This window comes from Leopardus geoffroyi, chromosome C1 (genome assembly GCF_018350155.1).
Source record: "Leopardus geoffroyi isolate Oge1 chromosome C1, O.geoffroyi_Oge1_pat1.0, whole genome shotgun sequence".
Classification (NCBI taxonomy): Eukaryota; Metazoa; Chordata; class Mammalia; order Carnivora; family Felidae; genus Leopardus; species Leopardus geoffroyi.
This window is the reverse complement of record NC_059328.1, coordinates 95,787,586-95,805,543: the sequence shown is the minus strand read 5'-3', so window position 1 is coordinate 95,805,543 and position 17,958 is coordinate 95,787,586. Positions and strand designations below refer to the sequence as shown.

At 42.7% G+C, this 17,958-nt stretch overlaps 1 pseudogene; it reads right to left on the bottom strand.

The window, feature by feature from the left end:
• Positions 1-1,070: 1,070 nt before the first annotated feature.
• Positions 1,071-12,423, bottom strand: LOC123596840 (annotated as a pseudogene).
• Positions 12,424-17,958: the final 5,535 nt, after the last annotated feature.

Genomic DNA, 17,958 nt, shown 5'->3' with positions numbered 1-17,958 from the left:
AACAGTGTATAAGGAGAGAACATAGGAATGAGGCTCAGAGAAACTGGGTCCACTTCCTGGTCCCCCCTTTTCTGTGCACCTCTAGCCCAGATAAGACTCTTTTGGCTTTGTCAGTCAATCAGAGAAAGTAAGGCCCTTTTGGCTGGGCTTTCCAGGCTTGTTTGTTTGTGTGTTATGGTTAACAAACAGCCCCTGGTAACAGGTCATTAGTGCTGGAAGGGTCCAAGAAGATAGTTGGTCAATCTCTGAATTTTAGAAGTTGGAGGCCCAGAGAGAGAAAGGTTTTTGTCCAGTATGACCAGCCACACAGTATTACAGCAGTCTCAGAACAGAGCATTGATCAAATCCTGTATTGTCTGTATTGGAGGGACTCTTAAAAATGTTCTAGTTCAACCCCCTCAGCTTTAGGATGAGGAAATAGACCCACCCAAGGAACGACTGAATCAAAGTCACAGAGCTGGTCAAGGGCAGGGCTTAGATCTCCTTAGATCTCCCAGCCCAGCCAGCCCTTCACTGATGCACCTGCCCAAGGCAGCCTTACACCCAGTTCAGGAGTCCCTAGCCGTTCTCTGGAAGACGTGCCCCAGGGTCTCCAGCTAAAGATAGGCTGTTCACAGGCCAAGTAGTGTTCCCTGGCATTTTGTTTTCAGACTTCTCTCTTGAGTCTTCTCTGTGTGTCGAGTCCCCTTGTCAGGAGCTCTAGAGTTCTTGTTCTTCTCTGTTCTCCAACTTGTAAGCTTTCCATAACTTCCTGCTTCTTTAGTCAGCTTCCTTCACCCCATGGCTATTTCCCTTCCACCCCACCCCCACCATTTCTTGGACAGTCAGTCCCTGCCTTCCTGGTAGCTCCCTCTTCCCCAGACACGGCTCCTCCCAGGGACACTGAATTTGTCCTGTGATATGAAACCTCTGGCTATTTGGTCAAGCCTGTTCCTTTCTTACAATAACACTATTTTTTATTTTATTTTATTTTATTTTATTTTATTTTATTTTATTATTTTATTTTATTTATTTTTTAATTTTATTTTTGGCCATGATTCATATTTAATGGCTGTGCTTGTCCTGGTCCCTCATTTCTGCCACTCATAGGCCCACTGCTCTGGGGTCAGGGTTTTTTGCTCAAAGGCACGGATGTACAGGAGCTCTTCTGCTAGGCACCTGTTTACCAGCCCATGTCTCTGAAGCAGCAGCTTCCCCTTGAACTTGGCTGACACCACTAGAACTTGGAAGCTGGACGTGCAATGGTTGGGAGTAGTATCTTCCGCTTCCACAGACACTGCCTCCAGGTCCTGCTGCTGTTTTCTCTCAGAGGTACTTGATGCTATCACATTGTGATAGCCCAGCCAGGATGGAGCCCCAGCTCTGACCCCATTGCTTTTAAACCTGTTGACTAAAATATATGGAACAAGAAAGGAAGTCCGTTATTTTGAAAAACATTTATCAAAACGTAGAAAAACAAAAATCATGAAATTTGTGATATAAGGATATATGTGCTTTTTTTGTCAATTATAAGATCTAGTGGTGAGTCCGATGACTTCCATGATGTTGAAATGGTGATGAGCACAAATGATATGGCAAGTTATAATATCATATTACAACATCTGTGTTCTTTGTTAGGGACAAATTCACAGGTATCACATATACTGCTGTAGTTTGTTGCTACATTCATAATTGAATGCTAAATTTCAGTTAGAATTTAGTAAAAGTGAAGATATAATATTTTTCTCATACAGGTTCATGGATCTCCTGAGTATCATTCATAAACCCCTTGGCCATTGTAGACTTCAGGTCAAGAAATCCTGTTGTAGATGATCCCATGGCTTGAAATGCTATATATGTGTAGATATTGCCTAAATTTATATGACAATATCCCTTTGGATATCTCCTAGATACCTATAAAACTCCACATATCAAAAAATGAATTTCTGATCTTATCCCCCAAACAGCTTCTCCTTACTTTTTCTCATCTTAATAAATATCACCCCCATCCTCCTGGAATTCATTCTCTACACCTTTTCACTTTTATGTCTAATTTATAATTCATTCCATCATAAATTTATTCACCAAATATTTAGTTAGCACTTACTATATGCCAAGCACTGTTATAGGCATTGGGATTCAGCAATGTATAAGGCAAGTCCTTGCTCTCATGGACTTACAAGGTATTGTTGCGAGGCATTGACAATAAATAAGAGAATATAGCATATGGCATATGACAAATTAGTTATCAACTAGATACTCTAAGGTATTATACCTCAATGCTTCTTTAGTCCTGCTACTTCTTTCCATACCCACTGACATCCCTTCAATCTGAACCACTTTAGACTCTTGTTTGCAATAGTCTTCTATGTGTAGTCTGCAGCCAGACTTGTTCTGGTTCAGTCTTTTCTCTGTGCAGCAGCCAAAGTGAGGAGAGGGTCATATCCTTCCACTGCTGACACCCTTCAGTGACTTTCCACCACACTTGGAATAAACCAGGACTCCTCACTGGAGGGTCCTGTGTGATTAGGTTCTCAGCTACCCACTGTCTTCCTTTCCTACCAATTCCTCACCAGTTCTCTTTGATCCTCTTAGCCTTGCAGTTCATTGCAGGCATCAGTTTCCTACCTCAGGATCTTTGTCTCTCTTTAAGCCTGGCTGGTTTCTGATCCCCTTCGGATCTTAACTTAGTTCATCTTTATCCAAAATGCTACCTCCTTGGAGAGCCCTTTCCTAATCCCTGAATCTAAATTATGTCCGTCTCTCATTCTACCTTAGAGCAACTTCTTTTCCTTTATATAGCAAGTTACTAGTTACTATTTTATACAATATTCAAGCATCTATTTAATATGTTTCTCCCACTACACTGCAAGTTCCAAGATGGTAAGAATCTTGTCTATTTTTCTCACCAGCTGTGTAACAGTTCCCAGCATATTGTTAGTGCTTAACAAATGTGTAGCTGTTGAATGAGTTATGAGTTACTATACCTTCATCTGTGACATCTGCCCCCAAACTCATCACATATTCCAGGTTCGTACTTCCTCTTTTATGCACAGGCATATTAAAAGCTCTATCTATACTTAAATTATTCCCAACCTAACCAGATACAGTTATTCTCAAATTCATCTATCCATCCATCCATTCATTCACTTAACCATTATTTATTGAGCACCTTCTAATTGCAAGGCACCACGCCAGGCAGTATGTAAGATTGAAAGACGAATAAGACACGGTCTTTGTCCTCAAGACATTTGCAACCTAGAAGAGGATTTAAGAAGTTTCCCAGTAGTCATAGTGGGAAAATGGGTGTTCTGTGCCATGTCAGCATAGTGAGTGGTGACAGAAGTGCAAAAAAGGCAAATAATACTTCCAAGTAGAGAATTCAGGATAACTTTCATGGAGAAGGTGGCAAATGAGCTGGGTCTTGAAGGATGGGCAGCGTTAGATGGCCAGAGGTAGTAGAGGAGGCATCCTAGATGAAGTAAACTTACTGCACATAGAGTAAAAAATGTGCAGAAATAGAAAAATACAGGCGTGTTTTGGGATCCATGAATGGCATACCTGTAGGGGAGCTATGGAAGGCAAGGATAGAGTGTCTGGCATTTTGTTCTTTATTTCATATGCACTGGCGAGTCAGCAAAGATTGTTGGACAGAGGAATAAAATAAGAGTTAGGAGGGAGCACTGGAAAGACCTAATTGCCTGTGTGATTTTAAGTGAGGTTGATTTTCCTTATTCAACTAAGAGATAAACAAAACATGGGGTCAGGATGTTTATCAGGGAAAAAAGTATCTGTGTGGTTGGAGTGGATGGGGAAGTCCTTGTGAAATAAGGAGGACAACCCTTTGCCTTCTAGCTGGGACCCTGACTCATGGATGTTAAGGAGTCAAACTCAAAGTTACAAGGGCCACTCTTATCCTTAGACTGAGAGCCACTGGTGCCATAGCTGGGCTGTATTAGTCCACCTGAGCTGCCATAACAAAATACTACCAACTGGGTGGCTTCAACGACAGAAACGTACTTTCTCCCAGTTTTGGAGGCTGGGAAGTTCGAGATCAAGGTTCTGGCTGATTGCTTCCTGATGATCATCCTATGTCCTCACATAATCTTTCCTTGATGCATGGACATTGAGGGAGGGAACTCTCTCTCTCTCTCTTCCTCCTCTTATAATCCTATCAGATTAGGACCCCAATCTTTTGACCTCATCTAAGTTTAAATACCTCCTAAAAGCTCAATCTCCAAATATAGTCATAAGGGGGAATGGGCTTTAAAATATGACTTTTGAGAGCACATAATCCAGCCCATAGTTTGGAGCAAATCAGCCTCCAGAGCCTTAAGAATCAAAGACAACGCAGGCTTCTAATAACATATTCTGGGGACCCCTCTCAAGGGACAAAATACAAATAGACCCTACCTGTTTTATATATCGGGCCTCCACATAGGCTTTCCTCTAAAGGGCAGGTTATGCTGCTAAAAATATTTTAGGAAACACTTGACCTAGTTTGATGACTTTATTTTACCAGAGAAAGAGAAGATCCTGAGATTCAGAAAGATAAAGAGACTTGCTCACAGTCATGCAACAAGATAGAGACAAAGTCTAGTAGCCAATGAGCATGACTAGAATCCTGTGCAAGGACTCCTTGTCCAGTATTTTGTCGATTGTTCCTCATAGATTTCTCCAGGTTGGAGAGAGGAGGCCATGAAGGTCCCCATCGTGGGCGTGACTAATGGGGACTCTCCTGGCATAGAGGGTTGCTTACTGAAGATCTTGTCCAGAGGAGGAACTAGTGCCCTCCTACTCCAGATGGCACTGGTCTTTTATCTGTTCTTCCTTCCCTACTTGGTCTGCGTGCCCAGACTTCTATAATGAGTTGACAGGAATTATGGGCTACTAAATAATTTGGATGTTTTTCCTAAACAAGTGTACCCAGAAAATTTTTGTCGTAGATGCTTAAGTGTTGCTCTAATTTGCTGTCTGTCAGCCACCCAGAAGAATCAGAGGAGGTAAGTGGTTTCCTCTCTGGAAATGGGAGAGACGGATCCTTTCCACATAGGGAGAGATTGATGTGCCGAGGATTGTCAGATCAGCTCTAATCTTTTACGAATCCAAAGACACATAATGAAGACAAAGAACAAAGCTTTTGGGGCAAAGGAAGAACCTGTCTGGGGCTCCTTCTGAGTTCAGAATGCCCGGACTTGGGTTGCAAAAGTTATTTTTATAGAAAAAAGAATTGATTAAAAAAAATCTATTTATCTTGTAGCTAACAGGGTGTGTGAGAGGGTGGCAGAGAGCTCCATACATGGTCCCTCCTGGTCGCTGGAAGTCCCCTTTACTTTCCCTTATCCATGAAGATATATCAACCAAAGCTGCTTGCTGCTACGTTAAGATACAGGGCATCCAGATGGCCAAATGTTTTCCTTAGACCATCTCCCTTTTATCATTTACTCATCTCCTTCAGGTCATAGCTTAAATGTTTTTTATCTTCTCCTCAGAAAGTCATTTCCTGACCACCCTACCTTCCCCATTATTATTCTCAACGTGAAGCTTTTCCTCTCCTTCAGAGCACTTAACCCAGGGTATAATCATATATTTGTATGTTTGACGTTTGCCTTTCCCAGGCTCTAAGCTCCACTTGGGCTGTGATAAACACCAGTGTATTACGGGTGTTTGATCAGTATCTGGCACATCATAGGCACTCACTGAATATATATTGAAGAAACAATTGGTTTATTTCCGCTAATGTGGAAGTTTTCTTGTTTTCTCTTGTTTTATTGGGGACCAATTGCTTGTGTCTTTATGTTGCATTCGATAATCTTGGTAGCTGTGGATTTTCAGCCCAGAGCTAAGAAAATAAAGGGGTGTGAGAAATGAGTTTAGTCTGTAATTGTCCAATGAAAGATCAAATCTTGGAATGAGACTTTCTGTGACAAATTCATTCATTTAATCTTTCAGCAAATGTTTATTGATCAAGTACTATATTACTTGCACTGTAAAAGTGCAAGGGATACAGAACGAATAATATGGATATGGTCTTTGTCCTAATAGAGCAGAAAGAAAAAAGTCAACAAAGAGAGCATAAGCAGGATAGTGTGCTGGAGTGTAAGTGGGGGGAAACTACATAGGGAGGGGGCTGAAAAAGTCTGCTCTATACCAAGGCCTGGGGATCGAGAATGCACCAGCTATATAAAACAAGCACAACAGGCTAAGGGAACAACAAGTGCAAGAGGCTGGAGATGGGGACGAGCTTAGCATGTTGGAGGGACAGAAAAGAGACAGGGATGCAAAAGTAGAGTAAACAAGGGGGGAGCGTGGATTGAGATAAGATCAATCAATTGAGGAACAAAGTTTAGAGTTTATTATAAGAGCAACAGGAAGCCACTGGAAGATTTTAAAGAGAGAAGTGACATAATTTGGTTTATATTTTAGAAAGAGTGGAGATTGGATTAGAAAAGGGCAAGATAGATCCAAAGAGACAAACGAGTCTATTGCAGAAGTCAAATCAGAGATGGGGGGTTGACCTTGGGTGATGGCAGTGGGAATGAAGAGAAGTGGACACTTGAGATTTATTTAGAGGTAGAATTGACAGGTCTCAGTGATGGAGTGAATGCAGAGGATGAGGGAGAGGGAGAAATTGAGGATGACTCTACTATGACAAATGGCCTTTTCCTTGAAGTCGTGCATCTTTTCAATTTGCTACTGACTTGACCCACCCTGGTTTCCATCATCATAAACCATTAAGGCTTTCACTGTTTCCTCCTTGACATCACTTAGGCTCCATATTTAGCATCTTAATTCAATAAGGTACAATCTGTATGGCTCATATCTTGATCTTCACAGCTCATTGAACCTCTTTAAATGGTCTACAACACACATGAATTAAACATGGTGGACAAAGTGAGAGAAACTCTAAGTGGCAGTCATCCCCTCTCTCTTAGCCAAAAGTTCTGAGCACAATCCAGGTGGGGCTTTGACTGAAAGGTAATGCTGATGGTTACTGCCTCAGCAGGTGTTCTCAGGAAAGTTGGAGAAAGTCAAGTGTCTCAAAGAGAAAAGCATATGGGGAAATGAAGGAGAGAGAGACACAAAGTCTGAAATACCAGGGACTGACCGTCAAGCATCTTTACCATCCTGAAAAACTGAGCTAGATGAGGTGACCAGTGTTTCATTAAGCCTGGCAGTATATGTGTAGACACAGAGCCAAAGAGGAAGGGAAGGTTGGAGCTGGGTGGGAGAAATGAGGCTGGTAATGGGAATGACAGTGGCTCCATTTACTGCAGTCTTACTATTTGCCATGCAGTGTGCTAAGCCCTTCAGGCAATTTGTACTATTTGATCCTCACAAAACCCCTGTAAGGATGATCTCCATTTTACAGATGAAAAAACTAAGGCTCAAAGAAGTTTAGGTAACTTGCTCACAAATAACAAAATAACTGATAGAACAAGGATTTAAACCCAGATTAGTGTGACTGCAAAGCCTGTGTATACTCCATTGCCTCCTTTAAACAGAGAGAGACTAGAGGGAAAGTGGAGGACGGGTAGATGGAGAGAGGGAGAAAGAGCCTAGGAGAACAAATGTACTTGATCTTGCAAGAAAGTAGTTGACGAAAACGAAGGAGAATCTAACCTGAAGGAAAAAAAAAAGGTAGATTAGTATACGACATGAGAGTGGATCAAATCTTATGAAGTTTCTAGAGATGGATACGGTGTGTTGTTAGCAGCCGCCCACTACATTTCCCTGTTGGCTGTGGGCTCATAACTTCTGCCTTTATTGCTGTTTCTGCTCCCAGCCATGAACTCTCTACCTTGAGATGAGCCAATAGTCCCTGACTCCCCTGGACCAGACCAAAGCCCACCCAGGGAATGGAGAGGCTGGGGGGGGGGGGAGAGCTGTGTGAACCTTGATTCCCGAGTGAAGAAAATTCATGCTAGATGAAAGACCCCAAAGGAGAAGAGCTATCCTGTAATTAGGTGAGATTTATAACTTGGCACCGAAACTGCTCATTTAGATATTCATTTTCCCTGCTCTTGCTCCACGTTTTCAAAGAAATTCCACTAGCATCCTTGTGGCTCCTGGATCCCGGAGGACATTCCAGGAAGAGGTTGTTTTGCTATTCAGAGAAAGAGGACCGGAATAATTGAAGGCTCATATCTTCTGCCTCTGTGTCCTGGATTCACTGCACTCAGTCTGTTAACAAGTGTTTATTGAGACTCAACTAGATGGCAATTTGTTGATTAGTCAATTGTACAATCATTAGTACAATTGATATTGATGCACCACATCCTGTACTAGATAGCAGAGCTACACAAGTGAAACTGACAGATACAGACCCTGTCCTCATAAAGCTTACAGAGTACTGGAGTAGATAGATACTGAATAAGAAGAACTTGTAAGTGCACTTGTAGTACAAGAAACATAGAAGTATTCTGACATTCTGTCATCACACCTCAGTTGGTGCCTTTAAGTAGCCCTTTGACCCTGGATAAGTAATTTTTAATCATAGTGAGCCTTAGTTTCTTCATCTGCAAAATGACGACCATTCACTCTTGCAATACATGTTTGTTGGAGAGTTCTAGAATTGCTTTAGCTAGACTGACAAGAGAAGGCCTTGCTGGAGATGGTGTTTAAGCTGAGACCTGACCGATGTGAAGGCATCAGCGGTGTGGAGGTTGGCAGTGGGAGGAGGGTATTTCAGAAAAAGGGAATGTGCTTGCAAAGGCCATGAGGTGGGAATGAGCACAACCCTGTCCTCCACTACTCACAGGCAGAGTACTATGAATTGCTGATACAAGAGTAATTTATTGCTTTTTTTTGTCCTCAAAGTCTTTAGGTATGGTTATTATTCTGAATCACCACCCCCACCTCAATGAGCTTCCTTCATAACTATGGAGGAAAAAGCTAGAATCTTTAGAAAATATAAGATGATGGTTAACAAAGTGCTAAGTGCTGAGTTGGCACTCAGAATGTGCTGTGGAAGGTTGGAGGTGGGGAGATCGGTGTAGGAAGGGATAGGTACATCCTCTTTGTCGCGGGGGTTAGATGTGTAAATGGCGACTGTGTTCTGGGCTAGACATGCACCAAATGGTGGAAAACACAGGTGCTGCACTTCAACCTGCAGTTCCACCTTCCTCTGTTGCTAAACCTACCCTTGGAGAGAAAAGGCTATATTGTTGCAATGGTTTGATCTCTCTGTGGAGCCACTGGCCTCGGGAAGAGCCCTTGTGGGGTGTGGGAAAACAGAGACTGGATCCAGAGAGAAATGTGATGGAGAAAGAGAAGAATTGAGGGGCCAAAGAAGTATCCCCAAATAAACAGCAGTTGGCTCGATTGGCTAGCTCCTTGGACTTTAGAACCCAAGCTCTTTCCTGCCTCCTGCCTTCTCCAAAGCTCTCAGGCTATAGATAACATGGTTCGGGGACTTGGCTGTTTAGTTATGGCTTCATTTCAACTCCAAGATTGGATTTTTTGCTGTAACCTATGTTGGAGACCATAGGGGCATTTCAAGCATCCCATGCCCGTAAACCAATAAATACAAATGAAAACAAATCAGCTCAAAACAATGTTCTCTCTGTCTCTTGCAGGCTGAGCCCTGGTGGCAACAGCTGCAGAGGAGATGAGGAGCCCCCATGCTGTTGCCTGGCTAGCTGTCCCCAAGCTCCTCACCCAGTGGCATACTTTAATTACACTGGTACTTTTTTTGAAGGGGTATCTGCCACCCAAGCGGCCTTCTCATTTCTGGAAGGAGGCCAGAAAGCTTCAGTCTTTGCTGCCATATCAGGACTTGAGTTTATCTCAAGAGTGTTGTGGAGAGTTGCCCTGCCAGCAGCATGTGGCTCAATTGCCCGGGGAGGAAGTAGCAGACCCTTCCTATGTTCAGTAAAACAGGTCTCTGTTTTGGGTGCAGTGGCCTTGTCGTTGGTGAGTGTTATGGTGCAGGGAAGGGGGAAGGGAAAGGTTTGGGTTTAATGAATAGACTGTTCTCAGTAGAGAAAATATCAATTCACAAATGAACCAAGGTAGGAAGGAAACTTCCTGACATAAATTAGACATATAAGCAGACAATTCAGGGAAGAGTGGAATCAGCTTTCTGTGAAACTCTAATTGGAGAACTATTTATTTATTGATGTTATTGCCTGGATTCAAAGAGATGAACAAAATGACTTCTAAATTAACCCACACATACTCATTGAGCACCTAGTGTTTACCAAGTATTCTTCATCCTAAGTCTCTTTTCCTTAGAGCTATGCTGTTCCTCTAGAGCATAATCAGCAAACTATGGCTGTTGGGCCGAATCCAGCCATATGTTTTGTTAATAAAGTTTTATTGGAACACAGTCGTGTCCATTCATGTAGCTATTGTTTGTGCCTGTTTTCACACTGCACTGGCAGAATTCAGTAGCATGACAGAGACCGCATGGCCTGCAGAGCTGAAAATAATTATGATTTTGCCTTTTACAGAAAAATTTGCCATCTTTGCTCTTAAGTTTTGTGTTCTGGAAAAGAATTTCACAATGAGGTGATAGCTGGGAAGAGGTGGGAAGAAAAGGAGAAGGGAAGTGATATGTGCTGGATGGGACATTGGTGTAGTAGTTCAGCACATACACCCTGGAATCTAACAGACCTGGGTTCAAAGCCCAGCTCTGCCAGTTATCAGCTGTGGCTTTGGGACATGAATCTCAGATTCCACATCTGTGAAATGACTCTGACAATTGTACTTACCTCCTAGGATGGTTATGAGGACTGGAGTGATTAATGTAAGCACTGCCTAATGCAAAATAAATGCTCCACAGAGAGAAGCTGTTCTTTTTATTACTAACTAATCCTATGTTCCAGGCAGTAGGCTAAACACGTCATGTATGTTGGTTAATCCTTGCACCTTTCCTATGAGGTAGGTATTTTTATTTCTACTTTACAGGGAGGGAACTGTAGCACAGAATGTTGCTTTGGGTACAGGACTCATGGGTGGCAAAGTAGTCAGTGGGAACCTACATCCTGTGGATCCCGCAGGAGGCAAAATGGTGAAGTAGCTATGGGCACCAGCAGAGGCTAGGGAGAGCCAAACCACCCTTCAACTTTTGCCAGCACAAGTCCCAGCTCCAGGAGGATACTGTGAAGACATTTCCTGAGTTGGTGCAGAGGTGTGTCTCAGAGGGTGAGGGCAGAGTGCACCCCCCAGCCTGTGGAGGAAATAGGCCTCTGGGTAGTTTCATTTTTAGAGATGGAGCATCCATGGCCAGAGTCCTGGGAACCTTTGTGTCGGGGAGTTGACAAGGTCTGCTTTGGGACATGGGATGGAATTACATGGTTTCCTCCATTTCCTGTTGCCCTCACCTTTAATTTCTACCCACAGCTCTTGATGTCATCCTGGGACTGGACAGAAAGTACCTGGGTTGGGAAGGGTAGGTTTCAGCTGAGAAGAGGGTGGTGTCTAACAGTCACGATGGAATGACAGCCAGGGAGAGGAGGGTGGTGAAGCTACCAGGTGGTATCTTGAGGCTAAATCATACATATTTTAAGGCAAAATCCAGAAGCTTTATCCAGTTACCTGGGTCTATTGATGTCACTTGGACTGGATCAATATATCTTCCTGGAGAATTCAGAGGAGAAAAATCTATGTGGGGCCTGCTCTGTAGGGAGAGCACGTTGGTGCCAGAGAGACAGCTCCGTGATGAGAATATTAAGCACTCATGAACTGATGTTCATACCATCTTCCAGGCTGGAGCTTGTCCCGACCCTCCAGATGGGGCAAGTGGTATGGATGGAGAGTGAACAAGCAGGAGGCTGTCATACATTCACACACAAAAGGATCGAGCATTTATTGAATTCCTATGGTGTGCCAGGCTGCACACTGGGCACTAGAGTTTCAACACTAACGGGACACCACGACTGTCCTTCAGGGACAAGCTCTGGGTTTGCTTTGCCTATGGAGTGGGCTCTGAAGGAGACCCCAGGTGCCATGGACACTGCAGAGCACAGGTGTGGAGCTCACTCCTTCACCAGCTGCCTTGGTGATGCTTTGTTGGAGGATGCTAGAGACAGGTTGCTTCTCCAAAACCAGTCCCCCACCCATTCCTGGGGTACACACAATGACCATTCCTGAAGCCTGAGTCACCTGGGCTGTTTAGCCTCACATTATTTTCTTGTCTCTTTGTTCCTCATCTCCTGTTTTGTTTTCTCATCCACAAGTGGGAGGGCTTCATTAAGCTAATTAAAAAGGCACCAGGGAGAAAGCATGACAGAAAACCACTTTGGTTTTCCTGAGTGACACAGAGGGAGCATCATCTCTGCTTTCCTTTCCCACAGTCTGAGCTGCCTCTTCTCCTGTGACTGTGAGGTAGAGGTTGGGGGAGGTAGGAGAGGCAGCAGCAAAGACAGGGGGCAAGATGGAGACCCTCTCAAGTAGCTGAGCTAAAGCCCAGGCTGCCCGGCCCTCAGGCAGTCTCCACATCCCTGCTCATCCTCCTCCTCATTCTTCCAATGACATCATATTCTACTAAGCCACCAAACTTACAGTCTCAATTGCTGATGTGTGTTGGGAGAAGCATGCTCATAGAGAGCTGTTGCTTCAGGACCTTTCTAAAAGAGAATGGCACATATTCCTTGTCAATATGGGGTACACCTGGGCATCGGGATAGGTCTTTCTTCTATTGAATTCAAATCCATTTTGCTGTTGTCCAAAGCCACAGATCTCTTGGAGGGGGAGAATGGAACAGATACTTGGCATCGTGATAATTGATCTTACTTGGAAACAACCCAGGAGGGCTTCTCCAGCCTGAGAATTTGCTCCATTCCTGATATGACATAGACTTTGTCTCACAGTAGTTTGTGGTTTATTACACAACCCCGTATAAATGCAGACCTTCTGTCTTGGATCCTGTGTTCTTGTCCTGGGACAGATGGTGGCAAGGCGAATGTGATCTCAGGGCTGACATGGACACTGCATCCCGCCTCTTCAGTGGCTGAGGACACCCATGTATTTTCTTTCTCTCCAGCCTGAGGCTCCTCCTGGGAGAGAATGACCACTCCTTGACTTCCAAGATTTCCCTTCCACGTGCCCTTAAGGCACCAACTACCCAGTATCTGGCCCTTGAGGGAGGCAGTTTCTGGAGTGCCTCTCCACCCAGGGAGGAGTCCACACCTTTTCCAGGCCTATGCAAGCCAGACTGCCAGAGAAGAACTGTTCCCAGCATGACAGACTGATTAGTTAAAGTCTGGCATGTCCAAAGCTCAAAATCCTCAGCTTCTCTTGGTGGTCTCGAGAGAGAGAGAGAGAGAGAGAGAGAGAGAGAGAGAGAGAGAGAACAGATCCAAACTATAAATTGCTTTGTGCTCTTTTTTTAAAAAAAAGTTTAGTTATTTGGGGCACCTGGGTGGCTCAGTCGGTTGGGTGTCCGACTTCAGCTCAGGTCATGATCTCACAGTCTGTGAGTTCAAGCCCTGTGTCAGGCTCTGCACTGATAGCTCAGAGCCTGGAGCCTGCTTCGGATTCTGTCTCCCTCTCTCTCTGCCCCTCCCCAGCTCGCACTCTGTCTCTCTCTCAAAAATAAAATAAAATAAATTAAAAAAAATTAAAAAAGTTTAGTTATTTATTTTGAGAGAGAATGTGCATGAGCAAGCACATGCAAGCGGGGAGGGGCAGAGAGAGAGACAGAGAGAGAGAATCCCAAGCAGGCTCTGTGCTGTCAGTGCAGAGTCCAACATGGCGCTTCAGAACTTATGAACTGTGAGATCATGACCTGAGCTGAAATCAAGAGTCAGACACTCAACTGACTGAGCCACCCAGATGCCCCAAAGCCTTGCTTTGTGCTCTTTAAAGCAAGGTACTCAGACATTGGGCACTACGCTGTAATTCTTTTTCAACATTTTATTACGTAAAATTCTAAACATACTTTAAAATTGAAAGAATTTGACAGTGAACACCCATGTATTGACTACCCAGGTTCTATCATTCGCACTGTACTGTACTTATTCCATCTATCTTCAGTTCCTCTGTTCTTCTAGCCATCCATCAAACCATCTCAGCCTCCACCCCAGACCCCAGACCAAATGAATCAGAGACTCCAGGTGTGGGCCCAACAATCTGCATTGTAACACACCTGGTGATTCTGATGCTTGCTCAAATTTAAGAACCACTCAAACTTTTTGATGCATTTCAAAATAAATTGGAGATATTGGTACACTTCCCCTTAAATATTTTATGCAATAAATATTTATTGAGCACTTACTAGGTACAAGGCACTATTCTTAATGCTAGGGAAATAGTCTTTCACAGCCTGATAGATAACTGTCATTAAGTTGAGAGAGACAGAAAGAGAAAGGGGGGCACCTGGCTGGCTCAGTTGGGTTGTGAGTTAAAACTCCATGCTGGGCATGGAGTCTACTTAACAAGAATAAATATATAAATATTAAAAAAATCCAAACCACAAAAAAGTTGTTGACAAAAGGAGAGAGGGAAAAAGGAAGGGAGGGAAGGGGAGAGAGGCGTGTGAGCAGGAAGGTAAGTAAGCAAAGCAGAGTTGAAAACTTTTTCATGTGATTATTGGCACATGTAAGTGACTAGCAACTGACCAGAAGCAAGTAGAACAGAAGCCTGTTAAGTCTTTGAGGGACTTGTACCATTAAAGGATTTCACAGTGTTTGCCCAGTAGGATATAGGAATTTGTTGCAGATGGGACTGAATCACCGGGACTGATTACTACAGTCACATTGTGCTTTTTCTATCATGGTGTATGGCACAGAGGCTGCTCTCCAGGGTCCTGAAGCCAAAGCCCATCAGTCTCTGCCAAAGACTGACCCAGCACAAAGCAACCCTAACTACTGGGTAGACATTTGGGGCTCCCAGGCAAAATTTTGGAAACGACCTTTTTGGGCTTTCTAAAAAAGAAATGGCTCTCCATATTTCATCAACACAAAGAGGGAAAAGGAAAGAGAGAGGGAATGAGAGAGTGAGAGCCCAAAAGTGAGTTTCATCATGCCTATTTGTGGCTCCACACTAAGTCAAGCAAATAATTAGACTTAAGTAAATAGAATTATCTGAGTCAACGAGTAGTGTTGCTATAAACTTGAAGGGTTTAGGTGAATTTGTTTAGGTACATAACTGACACTTTGTGACATTTTAGAACAGTGATTCTTAAAATGTGGTCTCTGGATTAACAGCATCAACATCACCTGGGAACCAGTTACAAATGCAAATTCTCAGCCCTTCCCTAGACCAATTGAATCAGAAACTCCAGAAGTGGGCCCCAAAATCTGGGTTTTAAACCCTCCAGGTAATTTTAGTGCTTGCTAAAATTTCAGAACCTCTGCATCTAGCAAAATGGTTCTCAATATTAGCTGCACATTAGAATCACCTGGAGCTTTGTAAAACCTGAGGCTCGGTCCAACCCCCACCTCCAAAATGGAATTAGAGTTAGTGGGAATGATTTTCAGGCTTTGTTGTGTTTTAAAATTTCCACAGGTGATTTTAATCTATAGGTAGTGTTGAATCACTGCCTTAACAGTTTAGAGAACACATCGAAATATACAGTGAGTCAATTGGGAATGACAACTCCCAACACCATGGCTTCTAGCTATTAGCCTTGGGCTTCTGGGCCCTGAAGCCTTTCTGGGGTTCCTTGAAGACGGTCTAGGTCATCCTGGCCACACAAAGACATCTCACTGATATGAAGTAGGAGGATACTAGAACATTCGCATAAAATTGACGTAAGTGGAATTTTGCCACCATTGATTATAAGGCCCAATTTGTGGCATTGTTTAGAATGACACTATCATATTACAGCTCTTTGATGAGGTCATCACATTTTGATTAGTCTCTGGTTTCCCACCCTGCCCCCTTGATTCCCTAATCCTGGGTCGACAGGGAGGCACAGTCTTGTGGAGTAGAAGTCATGACAACAAAAGATGTAGAAACTTTTCTAAGCCATCTTAAGGAGTGAGAATGGGGAGGTCTCAATACATTACCTCTCTACGTCTATTAGAGACAGTGGGACAGGCTGAAAAGAAAAAAAAATGATAACATGTACGGCAGTGGTTTGTAAACTGTAAAGTATTACAGAAATTAAAGGCAGTATTATAATGCTTTTCTTCTTAAAATAATAATTATGCAGGTGGGCATCATTGCAGTGTGGTCTGATTCTAGAGGAATCTAAATGCTGTACATCGAATGAAGCATCTTAGCAGTATTGCTGCTAAGTTAGAGTTTTGGGGAAATGCAGACTCCATTGAAGGTTTAATATGTGAGACCAGCCAGGCTTAATCTCCTAGTCCCTCCTCTGAGTTTTATAAAATGACTCAGATCTGAGGTCCTGTAAGATCCTATCAGACTGCATCTGTTTTTAAGGACATCATAAAATGGTACTTTAGAAGGAATTAGGACAGGTTGGGGGCATTTTGGGGGCAATACAGCTAAAATGCCTTTCATCTGTCTCATTTGTTTTTCCCTTAAGTCTCAGAGACACTTTTAATCAATGTTTTAGAAACTGGATGTCATTTAAAGAAGTTAAGATTTCAATCATAGCAGGGGTGATGTTGGAAAAAATTTTAAATAAATTCACTTCATTTCCCTTTGAAGAGATGCCAAAATGTATCTCTTCATTCTAGAGCAAAGCTATCTATCTGAGAGACATTGAAAACTCCCTTCCAAAGTTGCTTCTAGAGTCTCCATGCTATCTCTCTGCATTATTTACCATGAAGAGCACCTAAAATAGCATTAGCCTGGCAAATATAGGGCACAGGGAGGGAGCTGGGGTTGGGGAAGTAATTACCCAACCCATTATGGAAGCTGTGCTTGAGTTAGGGAAGTTGAGCACCTTCTTTAGGCATCATTCAAATTGGAAGGGATTTCAGATCATTTGATGTTGTAGGCTTTGGATCACTCTATGAGAGGTTAGATGTTAGTCTGGCAGTATAATGATTTTCTCTGCACTACTACAAAATGCAATGGAGAGAGAAGGTGATAGAGGCAGTGTAGCTTGTATCCAAGGTTGGTTCTTGGCATCACTGTGAAAAAAATTTTTTGTCCGTGCCATCATTGTCCCTATTCCATGATTTTTAGTCCCTTTTTGTATCTTCTATCCCAGAACCAGGACTAGGATGAGGCAAGCATAGTGCCTAAGGTAAAAACTTTAAGGACACATTCACTCTCATGTTTGTTTAAGTACCAATTCTGCACCTGCATGAAACTGAAAATGATTTGCTTCCTTATATTTTGAACTCTGGGCAGCATGCTTGCCTCACCCTAGTCCAGGCCCTGTTTTACTCACATAAAAATACCCAGCATTTACATACTAGTCCCCGTATATTTCTTCCCTATCTTACCACCAGGAAAATCATCTGATAAGCTAATTTATGCCAGAGAGTTGGAAGCATACTGAACTACTACTCCCAGGAATATGTGTGTATCCAAAGAGGATTTATGGAAAGGCAATATTTGACCATTTCAGTCTTAATCTATATCCAAAAAAGTTGAAATCAAAATCTTGAAGAGATATTTGAACTCCCATGTCCATTGTAGCACTGTTGACAATAATCACAGATGAATGGATAAAGAAAATGTGGTATACACATACAATTGGATATTATTTAGCCTTAAAAAATAAGGGAACCCTGTCATTTATGACAATGTGAATGGGAGATATTATGTTAAGTGAAATAAGCCAGAATAGAAGGACAGATACTACATGATTCCATTCGTTCAAGGAATTTTAGTCAAATTCATAGAAACAGAGACTGGAATGGTGGTTGCCAGGGAATGGAAGGAGGGGGAAATGGGAAGGTATTAAGTAGAGGTACCAACGTTCAGTTACTCAAAATTAATACATTCTAAAAATACATTTGTACAGTCTCCATGGTCAACAATGCTATATTATATACTTAAAAATTTGCTAAGAGGGTAGATCTCATAATAAATTTTCTTTTTATGATAAATAGAGGGCTGGAGAAAACTTTTGAAGGTGATGGATATGTTTATGACATAGATTGTGGT